The sequence below is a fragment of the Sphaerodactylus townsendi genome, linkage group LG01, assembly GCF_021028975.2.
Source record: "Sphaerodactylus townsendi isolate TG3544 linkage group LG01, MPM_Stown_v2.3, whole genome shotgun sequence".
Lineage (NCBI taxonomy): Eukaryota > Metazoa > Chordata > Lepidosauria > Squamata > Sphaerodactylidae > Sphaerodactylus > Sphaerodactylus townsendi.
This window is the reverse complement of record NC_059425.1, coordinates 31838320-31854228: the sequence shown is the minus strand read 5'-3', so window position 1 is coordinate 31854228 and position 15909 is coordinate 31838320. Positions and strand designations below refer to the sequence as shown.

At 44.0% G+C, this 15909-nt stretch overlaps 1 protein-coding gene across 8 annotated transcripts in view; it reads right to left on the bottom strand.

The window, feature by feature from the left end:
- Positions 1-8290, bottom strand: part of NCOA1 (nuclear receptor coactivator 1) — a 353900-nt gene extending 345610 nt beyond the window's left edge. For 6 of the 8 annotated variants that reach the window (XM_048516888.1, XM_048516924.1, XM_048516916.1 and 3 more), the window contains exon 1: positions 7886-8289. The gene's annotated coding sequence lies outside the window, so the exon portion shown is untranslated. Of the gene's footprint in view, positions 1-7885 lie in introns of all 8 variants that reach the window. The other 2 variants (XM_048516939.1, XM_048516949.1) reach the window with 1 other exon arrangement.
- Positions 8291-15909: the final 7619 nt, after the last annotated feature.

Here is a 15909-nt window from a genome sequence, read left to right as displayed (position 1 = left end):
TTGCATTCTTGTGCAAACTGTTCACCTGCCTTATCTTGAGAAAGGCAGACTATAAATGCTGTCAATAAATAAAATCTGAAGCAGCTCAGATTCTGATTCAACTGTGAGGCTGTTGATGTAATTTGGTGGAAACATGTAGCACGTGAGCCAACTGCAACACTGTAATCCAGTTGATTGCCAGAGATCCTACCTGCTGGGGATCTTTAAAAAAAGAAAGAAAACAGGCATGTACTAGGATGATTACCTGAATTTATTTGGAGATGTCCAACAATCTATTATGTTGCTGCCCTGGCTTGCTGGTTAGCTTATGTGGCTGTTATCATTGCAAAATTAAATACTTCAGACAGCTATAGTTTGCTCATGTCCTGATGCAGAGGCTCATGACTCCTAAGTGGAGCCTTTTCAAGAAGAACAGCTCTGTGCTGCCAGACAAATGGCTCCCACAACTAATCCAAACTTCAGCAGCAGCCTCAAAGATTTTCTGCAAAGCAGGCACTGGGGGCGAGGGGAGTGCATAAACTGTGCAGCATCACTCCACTGCCTGCCCATCAGTTACCAGGCTCAATTCAAGACACTGACTTGAACATACAAAGTCCTTGGAAGCTCATATCTGCAAGATCACCTCTCCTCCTGTGCTCCACCATAACAGCATCATCCATCTGAGCAGGGCCTTCTACAGTTGCAACCCTGCATATGGGCAAACCCAATAACTGCCCATATACATACATTCTCCGTTGTGGCCCCTCACTTTTTGGAACTGTCTGCCCGATGAGGTCAGGGAAGGCTCCCCTTCTCCTGGCTTTCCTCAAACTATGCAAAATTTAATTATTTAGAAGGGAATTCTTACAGTTTACAGTTTATCAGAAGGGCATTTTTCAGAGTTACCAGGGCTGTACTGCTATAACAAAAAATGGTTCAGAAAACTGCTTTGGTGAAAGGGATGAGGGGTGTGCATTTGGCAAAATCAAACAACCTCCCCCCCAAAAAATGGGGGGGGGGGTAATTCCAAAATATAAGAGTTTAAGGGCACTGAAAACCAGATCCGTAACAATGCTGAATTTGTTTGACGTATTCAGGCCACTTCGGCCCCACTGGCCCTTTCCCCACTTTCCTTAAGCCCCGCGCTACTCTCCTCAGGTAGCACGGGGTCCAGCTCCCTTCCCCACTTCAGGGGCGGCGAGAACGCAGCCGCCCCATGCTGCCTCTCTCCCGCCCCCTCGACGCGCGGAATTCCTGGCGCCTTTTGACGACTTCAAGACAGAGGCTTGGAAGCTGATGAAACCGAAGCTGCAGGCCAGGAATTCCGCGCGCCGGGAATTGCCCGCAGCAAACCTCGGGCAAAGGTGAGTGGGTAAAGGGCCAGAGCCATTAAAAAGACCCTCTCTCCTTCTCTCCCCCTCACTTTTCTGCTGGTGGGGTCTCAGTGCGGTGGTAGGCAGTGCAGAGCTGAACACTGAGCTCAGCTCTACAGGGCCCAGCATTCAGCCCTGTGCCACCACCAAAGTCCACATGGGCACATGGAAGCAGCAGACAGAACAGAACTGAACGCTGAGCTCGGCCTGTGCCCAGCATTCAGCTCTGCACCGCCTGCCACCTCCAAGTGCACACCGAGTTCAGCGGCAGCTGGAATGGTGGGGGGGGGGGGGTTGGGTTTAACCAGCCTGAACATTTTCAAATCCCCCCCAAAAAGTATGGGGATTCAGCTTTTTCAAACATTTCTGGTGCTATTAAACCAGAACCTGAAAAATACCAGGGGAGAAAAAGGTACACACTTCTAATAGGGACTAGATACATAGTCCGTACCATGGATTGATGAACCTACTACGCAATTTTTGCATCATTTAAAATGTCATGTTAATGATTACCTCACAGGGTGGCTGTTGTGGGGAAGGAGTCTGTAAGCTGCTTTGAGACTCTTTATGGTGGAGAAAAATGGTATACATCCAAACTCTTCATTGTTTCAGCTCTGAGATTTTGGCAAAGTCCTATTGCATTGTATGTCCCATCCTATTTATTGTATTGACTTACATTGTGCAATACACCTTGAGACTCAGTGACAGAGACAAAGTAACATAAATAAAAATAAAGAAAGAGGTCCAAAAGGAGCCCTAATTTATGGTTTGGTTTGCACCAGGGTGCAAAGGGCACTCTTGGCATATTTGACAATATTTGGGTAGGCACTCAACTCCAAGCCAAGCTCTTACAGGAAACTGGTTTACTACAGCTGCTCACTTCTCTTAGACTTCACATTTGCTTCTCATTATCCAATACCACAGTTTAAAGAACATCTACAAAGAAATAAACATTTGGTAGTTCTTGAAATTAAGCTAACCAGGAGAACAGAAAAAAAACAAGGACATCGATAAGACCGACGCAGTTGCCCAGTCAAGACTAAAATAATGTCAGGCCTGTCCTGTGATTTAAACAGTTTAATTATGAATACGTTTTGTGAACAAAACTGATTTGAACATTCCTCTTCCTAGCCCCATCTCTAGATTACTATTGATCAAAATCAGCACCCTATCTACCACACACATTCTCCAGAAGTAGTAATGGGGATACATTCTCAAACTTCTATTATATATTCTCTTTCTTGACATTTCATATTTATTTTTCTGTTAACAGAATAAAATGAATCAAACAGCATTCATTTAATAGAGGTACAAACTTAATGAATGTCAGGGTAGAAGACAAACAACAGCAAAATTGCCCCTTAGCCCAATTTTTCCCCTTCCACAAAATAAACTAGGTTAGCAGTTTCAGAAAGTGCTCTCTACAATTTGGGGTGCTACAACAGAAAAGGCCCCGTTTTTAGTAGCACTCTACCAGTGACAGCAAACAGCAGCATCAGATTACTTGAATTGATACAGGAATAAGTGGTCCCTTCCAAAATACTCTAAAGCTCTTTTGGGCTCAAGCAGCTGAACTCCCCCTTTTTTCTTTTTTCCCTTCAACACCAACAAAAAGTCGCAGCAATGTCTTAACTAAAACTTCTCACTTCAACTTACCATTAACGAAAACAAACTCCTTGACTTTTCCGTCCAGCCAATCCAAGCTATGTGAAAACAGTGACCCCTAAAATACAAAGCCGCCATCTTTAATTTAATGGTTAGCTAATATTTTTAGCTGTCCTCGTCTTTAAGTAAGAAGGATTTCAGCACAACTTTTTTGTGATCAAATAGGAAAGTATCACAGTGTCAAGGAAACATGGTACATTAAGCAAGACCAGAATAGCTGGTAATGTTCACATCTTTTTTCTATATAACAAAGCTCTTTTCTTTGTAACTGACACTTTGCTTACACAAGAGCTGTGATAGTCTTAGTGGTTCATTCTTGCACCTTAAATTCTGATAATATTCTCAGATTTTATGCATATTAACTCTTCCAAAAAGAAGCAAACAACATTGTCTTTGAAGCACCTTAAGGCTAAACTGTAATTCTGTAATAACAATTCTAAAAAATCCACACACACTGCTTAAACCTCTGTTTTTTAAAATACATTACACCCTGGAATTAGGGCAAAATACACATTTTGGAAACAGTGCTAAGACACAAGACAATTATTCCTATAAGCCACAGCTCACATTTGCATAATAATCTGTGAATTAGTCACACTTATGAATAGTCATGTTTGTTCAAGAGACAAGTTGCACAAAAAAACCCAAAGCTCAACCAATGTGCCTAAGATCTCCACTCATTAATTACTCTGCTCATTAATTAATCTTCAAACATCATGCTGAGTTCTTGGGAAGCATCTGACAAGGGCATTGCTGCGACATTTGCTAACTTGTTTCTACACAGCCCAAGAGATCTCTCTGGTCAAACCAAATATATTTTTTCATAGATTAGATGCCAGAGATTTCAAGAATATATTCTTCTGTCATCTATAATCAACAACATTAGTTCAAAAGGAATGTCAGCTTCAACCACTAATTCTTTTGAAGAAAGTAAAGCATTTCAGAAACACTTAAGGATGTTTTCCTCCCATGCTAAACTGTTTTCTTCCTTGCTGTGCAAAAAAAAATGCCTTCTGTTATAAATAAATCCACCTGCCCACATTTTTATGGGTCCTGTACCCAGAATCATAACTGGAAGGTACAAGGGCTGAAACCCATCCTCTAATCCTTGTTGGGCATCCTATCCACCCACCACCTCCAATCAATCTATACAATTCAGATGAGAAAACGTGCACAGAAAAAACATGAAATGCATTCAGTTACTGAACTCTTGCATAAGATGACTGGACTGATAGTCCACAATGCACTGCAAGCTTGTTCTTTTAGAATTCCATTCGTGTCCCCTGTTTTGCTAAATCTACAGCTAGGTTTGTGATAAAATGTACACCTCCAGATTGAAGTTTTCACGTCTCAACAGAATCCCTAGAACTGAAGAAAACCCCAGAAGACAACTGTTTCCAGTTTTCTTCTGCTTCCACAATCCTTCTTTTTGTTTAAACTCACACACAGCTTTAATCCACTTAAATGAAATTACTTGGCTTGATGCCAAGATTGTCCAATTGGTCTCCAGTCTTTCTTTTGCTGCTACATTTAAGATTTTAAAGAGAAAATTCTGATGCACCTCATTCCGTGTCATTCTTTCTAACTGAGTTTGAATTGCTAGTTATTTCTTCTTACAAATGAAAGCAAATTAATGAACTCAATGGGGCTAAACTTGACGTCGACTCGACGTTTATTTCTCTCTCATGCACTCTTACCCTTCTTCTGAGGCGACTGGAGCTAAGGATTGCCCCCACAAGGCTTTTAAAGAATGAATGTCCCTGTCACTTGCTCAACTCCGAGAAGTATCTTTGATCTTAACTACAGCAGCTGTTCGTGTAGTCGCGTAAATCAGTTAAATCACAAGAATACATAATAATGATTAGGATGACAACTGAGTTACCAAATCATTTGCATGTACAGAAAAGCTCCCACTTTCGGATACATTTACATCAGCCCACAATGGAAACCATCCACTTTCAACTACCATTTGTTTTCATGCTTTTGACACACTAAGTTCTCCTGGGTTTCTGCCTTTAGAATTAATTGCTGAAGAGATTTAAAGGGAGGAACCATGCTTCCAGAGTAAGAATTTAAGACGCTTCAAGGTTCCTCCAGAAGAGGTTGAGCACAAAGTGTCAGAAAGCCATATACAAACGTGCAGCTGATACAAACATAATACCAGTTAGTGATGCCACAATATGCCTCCTAGTACAACACATTAGCCTGTATTAAACATAAACATATTCACTAAACTAATTTGAAAATCCACAGAGTTGCTGAGTACTTGGAAAAGCCATTTATATGAAGCCAAGCCATTTAGAGGCCAGCACAAATTGGGCAGTTTCTCAGCAAGCTAACAGAGACCTGAATTAGACAGGCCCCTATCATGCATGGGCTTCATTCAAAGTTGAGCTGCTTCAGTCTCAAACACCAAGCCATCCCTTGAGCTCAAATTATCCTAGGAGACATTTGATCCCTCATTACCATCTTGATTTCCTTGAACCAGAAAGGGGACATGCAAACAATTAATGGGCACACAAAATTGTTTGCTGCTGTAATCTTAGCTGGCCATAACATGAATCTTGCAAAGTTAAACAACTATTCCTCCCAACACACACCCCCAGTCCACTGGTTTGCAGATTCATGTTACTGTGTAACCACCACCCAATCACCCCCTGCACAGTTTCACCCAGTACACACCCACTGCATACACCCACTGAATTCACCCTCCCTCCCCAAGCCATGTTTACAGTCACAGCATATTTGAGTGGAAGGGGAGTGGGTGGGAAAGCAACTTTACTAAACCAGCTTTTAAAAGCTAGACATTTCAGAAGCTAAGGAACATAATTAAATTGGAGGGAGGGCTACTTTTAACATAGATGATCACCAAATGTAATTTCATTGTTATTTGGCTCAAATATAAGCAGAAAGCTGGCACACATAAAAGTGTTGTACAAAAGACAATACCAGAATCGAAATGTGTTGATTCTAAGGTGTCACAGGACTCCTGTTCATTTGATCAGAATGTGGAGCAACTTTGTGCATAGATTTTCTGTTACATTGAAGGTGTTGCTGCCCAGCTGCCAAAAACTATTAAAAACTTCCTCCCAAACTCCACTTCAGCCTCCACGTGCATTCCACTCTCAGACCACCTTTCCCCCAAAAAAGACTTTCTAATTGTCTCCTGCCTTTATACATTGCAGTTTTCTCCCTTCCAACCCTCAGCTGTGCCCCAAAGTTCAGGAGGGAGAAAGGATGCCCCAGATGACAGCACTGCTCACTGGAAACTCCACCATTACTCCCTTCGTACTTTGCAAGGCAAGCATCTCATGATGAAGGTCACCCCCAGCAATGTTGGCAGTGGGGATCAAATCTATTGATTCAGATGCCACGTAATTGTATCAATCCTTCAGTCCTGCTGCACCTGTGTTGCAAAAAGGAGATAAGGCAGCCCAAGGATGCTTTTGTTTACCTCAATATGGAAGAGACAGTGCACCGAATCTCATGGTGAGCCCCTCCTCCGTAGCACTGTCCTACAACTCCACTACCCCCTGCCTCAGTCATCCCACTCAATTTTCTGAAAGGCTTATGACACTAAACTGCCGAATTATCATCCTGTCCCAACCTGGGGTTTCCTCCTCACTTGGGAAACCACCCATGACTAAGCATATGACATTTTCTTAGTGCTAGTTTTAGGGCAAGGGTGTCCAACTCTGGTGCTTCAGATGTTCATGGACTACAATTCCCATCAGCCCCTGCTGGCATGGCCAATTGGAAATTGATGGGCTGATGGGAATTGTAGTCTATGAATATCTGAAGCGCCAGAGTTGGACACCTATGTTTTAGGGTCCCTAACCTTCTTCTTAATTTTCCACCTTTCCCTGTGCTCTTTTATTGGTGGAGAGTACCAACCCCTTAAAGTTGCTTAATCCCTTAAACTGCTATCATTCTCCCATAACCTTATTCAGGGGGTACCACCTCCCCAAGCCAGGTTTAGCACCCAGCCCTTTTTTGGGTGCTATGTTTTATGTTGCAGATGGACACAGTGCCCCTCACTTTTTCCCCTGAGGCAACAGCCACTCCCAGAGGGTTCACAAATGACAGGACCACTCACCCATCTACTCCTCTCCAAACGGCCCATTGCTTTCAATGCTTCACACAACACTTTTCCCCCTCCCCCACCCCAAACAATCCCCTTCTGCTGCCACAACGTCTATGTGACACTTGCACGTTGCCAGAGCCCCAAAAGCCCACCAAACCCAAACCTTCCCCCCTCTCCCCGAAAACAGTCGCACTTTCACACGGCTCCTCCCCTTCCAAATCATGGCACTGAAGCCCTCCTCCTCCTACCCACCCCCTGCCCCTCCAGCTCTTCTGCACCCTCCCACTTTCTCTGCCCGCTACATTATATAATCCCATCCCCTTCTGGGCTCCCCAGCCACTTCTACCCCCCGCCCCTGACTTGCCCCCCGCCCCAAACCTTGTACCCCAACCCTTTTTAGCGCCCTCCTTTGCACCCACCCGCCGCGCACCTCCCCCTCGCCTTCCTTCAAATGACACTTCTCGCCAAGTAGTTTCTCGGCTCTCAATAGCTCCTACACCCCGCCCCCCCTTTCATGCATACCGCTCTTTACCAGCCCGAGTGGGTCCGACTGGCCCCCATCACTTCTGCACCCCGCCTCCTCCTATCTATGCTTTTTGCCGCCCCCCGCCCCCCCGTCACAGCCCTCCTGCGCCCCCTCCCTCTGCTGCCCTCCACCGCGTTTCAGCCCCGCCCCCTCTCAACAACGCCCCCCATAAATCCTCAATCACGGTGCTGCCCCCCCGCCCTGCTCCCCTCCCCGTGACAGCTGCAAAGCCGCGCGCCCCTCGCCGCCTCCACTCACCTGCTTGGCCGGGCGGGCTGACAGTCAGTCGCCTTCTGCACCGGCCTGCCTTCCTCGCACTCCCTCCCTCCTCCTCTCCGGCCGGGCCAAGGCCGCTGCGGGGCCGGTGTGAGGCAGCGGCGTCGCAGTGGGTGCCGCCGCCGGGCTGTGCTGCTGCTGCTGCTGGGGCCCCGGCTCCCGCTGTGGGGCTCCTGGGCGCCCGGGGCCCCCTGGCTGCGCGCGCGCTCTCCCTCCGGCGGCTCCTCCTCGGCGGCTGGCTCGGGCGGGGACGGGGAGGAGCGCGAGGCGGGACCCAGCCGTGGGGGGTGGGGGGGCAGAGAAATGGAGGCTGCTGCTGCTGAAGCGATTTCGCCCCCTCCTCGTCTTAGCCTCGCGCGGCCGCCATCTTGGACGGGATAGCAGATGGAGATTGAGGCAAACCCCCGTGGAAGAGAGGGCGGGAAGAGATGGGGGAAGGAACAGCGGCGGACCTGTGGAGGAGAGTAATGCGCTGTCAGTTCGTTTCTGATGCTGACTCGGCAGTTCTGCAGGTCACAGCTCCAAGAGTGCCTCTGAGCATATGCAGAGGTGACGGCTCGTTCTCAGTTGACCGGGTGGCGAGGAGCGGGAATTATATTTGCAGAGCTCATTGCAAGAAAAGAGACAGTGTTTGCTTAATTTGCGAGACCCCAGGCAGATTGCACAGCGTTAAGACAGTGCAGTCAAATGGCAGAAGACGTCCAACAACCTGTGAAATAGAACTAAAGTAACAAAATTTAGAAACGATGCTAAAATAGTACCAGACGTAATATGTCATCAGCTCTGCAAAAATCGAATTACAAAAGTAGAACACGATGCTGTAAGAACAAGAAAATTAAAAAGTGGAGTAGACTACAGTCTTGTTCCCTTTATAAAAGCACCTTCCATTGTTTATACTACAGCCTTATTCCCTTTATTGAGATACCCTACTGAGCAATTCTGTTTTGGTTATTTAAAATATTTTTATGCCTCATTTTTACCTGACTAAGGGCCCTAAGTCAGTAAACATGAAAACATTAAAAACTCTGTTTAAATATATGTAAAACAATAGCATTAAACACATATATACAAGTTGCAGATCCACATAAGCCTTTCTGATCTCAGTCAGGCCATTACAGAACATGGGAACCACAAGAAAGTACATGTATTAATTTCACCCATTTGCAGTGCGGCACCTTCAGAAACCTTTGCTCAGATGAACAAACCTGTTGCTGCAAACCACAACAGAAGAGGTGATCCTGCATAGATGAGGTGTGAAGGGTTTTACATGCAACTCTGAGCACCATGAATTAAACCAGGTAACTGATGGGTATGACTACAGAGCCCCCATGGTACCCATGCTGCAGCATTCCATACTACCTGAAGTTTCTTAAGTTGACTTCAAAGACAAACAGGTGTAGAGTGCATTTGCAGTAGTCTAGTCTCGAGGTCACCATGGCATGCCTCCACATGGCTGAATCAGCAAGCCAAGGTAGAAAACCTTGTCTGTTTTTGCAGTTGCATTAATTTGCTTCTCCAGCCATACTGTTGGGTCCACTATAATTCCTAGGCTCTTAACTCCGTGAGAAAGATTCAGCTGAACCAACTGAAGCTTTTATTTCCTTCAAAAATAAGGAGCTATCTGGAAATGTGGCCATTTCATTTTCTGGACAAAAGGACTGATCATTAAGCAGACTTGAGACGTGCAACCGTGTTTTGTTTCAAGTACTCCTCCCCCTCATCAGCGGCATCTCAGAAAAATATAAAAGCAGCCTGGTCCATTTAGGTCAGCAAGTTGTCCCACTCATTAGCCAACTCAATGTTTCCAAAGGCCTATGAGCAGGGTGTGGGAGACCTGCCCTTCCCCAAGTTCTTGCCCCACCCCTAGCACTGGTATTTGAGTGGTTTCTATCTCCATGGAGGTTTCATTTAGTCATCATAGCTAACAACCATTGATGAACCTGTCTTCCACTATGTTTTCCAATTCCCTTTCAAAGCCTACTAAGCTAGTGGCCATCACTCCATTATGTGGAAATGAATTCTGAAAGTTAAATTACACTTTCAATAAATTGCCTTTCACCTGTGCTGAAGATGGCTAATATTATAAGTCACCACTCACTATGTTATGAACTGCCCCTTGTATGATGAGCCAAGGGCCAAGTTCCTTCTTAGTCTTGCATCCATGAACCAGATGCACTCTGTTGCAGATAAAATAAATCTCCTTCTCTCAGACAGGGATTTTTTTTATTTCTTGTAGGGTTGGCTTTTTGCTTTGGCAGCCTCAAAGATTCGAGCTAAGAAAATACAGAAGGAAATAGGTAATTGAAATTTGTATTAGTCATGTCTGATTTTAAGCTCTTTCGTATTGGAAGGGAGAATGGTGAAGGTTTGAGGGTTTATAAGATCTATTTTTATATGGTAAAACTTTTATTGTATCCTATGTCAACTTCATGTTTTAAAATTGTAATGGCCTATGGCTGTACAATAAAGCTCTTCTTCTATAAATCACCAGATCTTGTAGCAGCAGTATGTGTGGGCATGTACAGTCTAAAGGCAAAACAGAAGTGAGAGAGACTGGGGTAAAAAACATTCCACATGAATGGCTGTGTTGGGTTTTCCGGGCTGTGTGGCCATGGTCTGGTAGATCTTGTTCCTAACGTTTCGCCTGCATCTGTGGCTGACATCTTCAGAAGTGTAACAGACTTCCCTCTGTGATACACCTCTGAAGATGCCAGCCACAGATGCAGGCAAAACGTTAGGAACAAGATCTACCAGACCACGGCCACACAGCCCGGAAAACCCACCACAACCAGCTGAATCCGGCTGTGAAAGCCTTTGACAAAACATTCCACGTGAGAATCCTATCATATATATCCATGCTTATAAATCATCAAATAATTAATACATTTGTATTAACATATAAGCACAAAAAACAGTATCTGCCCTACTGTGTTAACCCTCAATCAACATTAGTTGATAGGAAATATCTCACATAAGAACAAGCCAGCTGGATCAGACCAAAGTCCATCTAGTCCAGTCTCTCTGCTACATGCTAAATGTACTTACATATAATGGAGGACATGCACAATAACAAACCACCTGTGGCTGCTACAACATCTGTAATAGCCCATAGCTGGCTGCAGGTTTCTTGTATAAATCTGGTGATTATCACAAATAAGTCTTTCCACTTCACACTCTAAGGTGTCTGCTGCGACAAACACTCTTGACACATTAAGTGTGATTCAGCTGTAAGACAAATTGCATGGTAGCATTGGAGCTGTAAAGTTACTTTACCACAGATATACCACAGGTGACAGATACACCAACGTTTACTCATCACTCATATTGCCACTGGAGGAAGTAGAAGAAGAAAAGTTTGGATTTATACTCCTCCTTTCTCTCCTGTAAGAAGCCTCAAAGCAGCTTACAAACTCCCTCCCTTCCTCACCCCACAACAGACACCTTGTGAGGTGGGTGGGGCTGAGAGAGTTTTGAGAGAACTGTGACCCAGCAGGTCTTCTTGTATATGAGCAGGTCACCCAGCAGGCTTCTTGTATGTGAGAAGGAAAACAAATCCAATTCCCCAGATAAGAGTTTGCCACTCATGTGGAGGAGTGGAGAATCTAACTCAATTCTCCAGATTGCAATCTACCACTCTTAACCACAACACCACACTAGCTGATTTGTTCTCAGGACACGAATGTCCAGTTTTTCTCAATATGAGGCCAGGTTGGTATAGTGGTTAAGAATGTTGGACCTCTGAGGGGAGATTATTCCCAAACTTGAGGGCAATCTAGAGAGCCAGGTTCAATTTCCTGCTCCTCCACATTAATCCTGCTGGTGTCCTTAGACCAGTCACAGTTCTCACAGAACTCTCTCAGTCCCACTAACCCGAGAAGGTGCCTATCGTGGGGAGAGGAAGGGAATGCAACTGAGACTCCTTAAGGCAGTGAAAAGTAGGATATTTAAAAAAACCAACTTCAGGAACTGTGTGCAGCTGGTTATAGAGCTGAATTTACATTCCAACCGAACCTGGAAACTAAACAAGGTCAGTACTTGGAAGGGAGACCTCCAAGGAAGACTCTGCAGAGGGAAGGCAGTGGCAAACCACCTCTGCTTAATCATTTTACTCACACAACTATATACATATACAGTGCATACTTGCATTATGCTTATGTCCAGTTTTTATAAAATCCAGAAAACAGTGTTTAGCTTTTTAATTTATTATTTTATTCCCTGCTTCCTCCCGATAATATCTGTAACCATGTTGTTCAAATTTAGAGCATGTTGATAAAGTTGTATGCACTTGTTTCTCTGTAGGAAGTTATTAATACCAGAAAAATAAGTACAAGTAGGCTATATGACTACAAATTACAGATTTTAGACCACACTAATATACCATGAAACATCTATTTTCTCTCTCCCTAGCTCACTTGTTAAAATACTGATATCTAACCTGAAACATGTCTCCCGTCCTTTCTTTTTATACTTATTCGTGAGTGCCAGCCTTTGAGGTCCCCAGAACTCAACTGTATTTTATATTTTGGTTGGTCCTAATAAAAAGGTATTTCATAATTGATGATCTTCCCATGGATCAATTTAGCCAATAACAGTTTTAACATACATGTAGTTTCTTGTTACATAGGTATCTGTTTTGAGACAAAAATAAGAGAGCCACAATATATTAAACTAGTAAAAAAATGCACACACAGCCTGAAGGTAAACTGATGCAATGCATTGACACTCATTAAATTAATGCACATAAATGTATAGAATCTTACTGCCATCCCTGTAGATCATGAACAACCTTCTTTTGATCCTTCATGTGCTAATTTAACATATTTTGTTTTGTCACTCTTATTTGGAAAATTTGGTGATTTTTTTTCAATCTTGTCCTTTAGCAATACATTTTAGACATTTATGTACCATCTCTCTGCCACTGCATTCAAGACATTGCATTCAAGACAGTTTCAAAGCAACACTTATAACATAAAAGGGAAAATGAAAGCAAGCAAATTCAAATACTAAGTGCAAAACCACATCCTGGTGTCAGACATATTCTTGTCAGGTGTTATTAACTTTCATTTTTTCCAAGGTTACCTTGGGACAATGTCATCTTGTGTATAAGAACTCTGTTTTTGTCATAAAACCAATTACAGAAGAAGAGGAAGAGAAGAAGAATTGGATTTATATCCCCGCTTTCTCTCCCGTAAGGAGACTCAAAGGAGCTGACAATTCTTCCTTACACTGAATCAAAACCACATGTTACCCTTTTCCTGATTTCCAGTAGGTGCATGTGTTTCCTCTGCTGCCTTTCCAGCAGCATCAAATCCACAACTAAGACCTTATTAGCAAAGTTGAAATTTATAATAAATACATCATTTCCTCTACCGAGAAAAAAGCGGTCCAGCTACCACCTGTTTCTCTTCCCTGAGTTGTAGCTCTATGAAATGGAACTCCCAGAAACAACCTTCTTCAAATAAGAACAAACCTACAGTACAACTTTAGCTGTATACTCTGTTCTTCCCCTCTTTCCTTTCATCCCTGTGGGTTTCTTTTGTGAGTAATAAAGTGACTCAAATAGTTTAAAAATCTGAGTGCTTCCCCATCTATAGAAAGCTCTATATTGAGCAAAAACACACATACCAATTGGGATTTAGGTAAAACATGATAGGAGTATGGCCTTCCTCTCATTGTGATCTGGAGAATACACAAGGCAAAGGAGATATCTATGTTGTTCAGTTCCAGTAAAGTAAAAACTTCCAGTGGCACATTAAAGAGTAACATATATATTCGAGTGACATATATATTCTTATGGTATAGCCCTGAAAGAATGTGATAAGTTGCAGTGGGGTGTGTCTGTGTGTGTCAGTGCCCACCACGGTTCTGTTGCACTGGCAGAGACAGCCTCAATGCAGGCAGAGCAAGCTTAAGGAAACAATTCCAGTCATTCCCATTAACCCATTTTGTGGCTTTACCCCTTAGCTGGTTAACTTGTTAACTTTTAGAGGCTACCCAATAACCCACCTCCAGTGTGACTGAGCTGCATTTCAAGAGCTCCACCCTGTAATGGCCTAGGCCTAGAGCTGGCCCTCAGTTCATTTCAAGTGATATCATCCCTCTCCCAGGATGAGAGATCCAGTTGGTCTCATCAGGGATAAGAACACAAGAGCCCTGCTGGATCAGACCAGCAGTCCATCTGGTCCAGCATCTTGTCTCACAGTGGCCAACCAGTTCCTTTGGAGGTCAAACAACAGGGTTTGAGGCCTTGTGGCACTTAGAGGCTTACTGTCATCTTATCTGGATTTAGCTTCAGTTTATTGGTCCTCATCCAGCCCATAACGGCTTCCAGGCAGTGGTCCAGCGCATAGAATGCCTCTCCTGAGTCTGATGAAATGGAGGCATATTGCTGACTGTTGTCCACATATTGTTGACACCCAACTCCAAATCTCCTGATGATCTCTCCCAGCAGTTTCATATAGATGTTAAACAACATCAGAGACAGGACCAAGCCCTGGGGAACAGCACGAGGGAGCTCCCAGGACTGCGAGTACTTGTGACCCATTGCTATCTTCTGAAACTGACCCCAGAGATAGGAGGAGAACCACTGTAGTGCAGTAACCCCCAACCTCATAAGTACATAAGAACATAAGAACAAGCCAGCTGGATCAGACCAGAGTCCATCTAGTCCAGCTCTCTGCTACTTGCAGTGGCCCACCAGGTGCCTTTGGGAGCTCACCTGCAGGATGTGAAAGCAATGCCCTTCTGCGGCTGTTGCTCCCGAGCACCTGGACTGTTAAGGCATTTGCAATCTAAGATCAAAGAGGATCAAGATTGGTAGCCATAAATCGACTTCTCCTCCATAAATCTGTCCAAGCCCCTTTTAAAGTTATCCAAGTTAGTGGCTATCACCACCTCCTGTGGCAGCATATTCCAAACACCAATCACACGTTGCGTGAAGAAGTGTTTCCTTTTATTAGTCCTAATTCTTCCGCCCAGCATTTTCAATGGATGCCCCCTGGTTCTAGTATTGTGAGAAAGAGAGAAAAATTTCTCCCTGTCAACATTTTCTACCCCATGCATAATTTTATAGACTTCAATCATATCCCCCCTCAGACGTCTCCTCTCCAAACTAAAGAGTCCCTAACGCTGCAGCCTCTCCTCATAAGGAAGGCGCTCTAGTCCCTCAATCATCCTAGTTGCCCTTCTCTGCACTTTTTCTATCTCTTCGATATCCTTTTTGAGATGCGGCGACCAGAACTGAACACAGTACTCCAAGTGCGGTCGCACCACAGCTTTATATAAGGGCATGACAATCTTTGCAGTTTTATTATCAATTCCTTTCCTAATGATCCCCAGCATAGAATTTGCCTTTTTCACAGCTGCCATGCATTGAGTTGACATTCCCATGGAACTATCAACTAAGACGCCCAAATCCCTTTCCTGGTCTGTGACTGATAGCACTGACCCCTGTAGCGTGTATGTGAAGTTTGGATTTTTTGCCCCTATGTGCATCACTTTACATTTTGCTACATTGAACTGCATTTGCCATTTCCTAGCCCACTCACCTAATTTATCAAGGTCCGCTTGGAGCTCTTCACAATCCTTTGTGGTTCTCACCACCTTACATAATTTGGTATCATCTGCAAACTTGGCCACCACGCTACCCACCCCTACTTCCAGGTCATTTATGAATAGGTTAAAGAGCACTGGTCCCAAAACGGATCCTTGGGGGACACCACTCCCGACATCTCTCCATTGTGAGAATTTCCCATTTACACCCACTCTTTGCTTCCTGTTTCTCAACCAGTTTTTAATCCATAGGAGGACTTCCCCTCTTATTCCTTGATTGCTGAGTTTTCTCAATAAATTTCTCAATAAACCTCATTCCTCAGAGTCTGTCAATACCATGGTCTATGATACTGAATGTTGCTGAGAGATCCAGTAGAATCAACAGGGTGGCATTCCCACTGTTTGACCATGACCATGCCAGAAACCAGATTGACATGGGTCCAGAAAACCAGTTT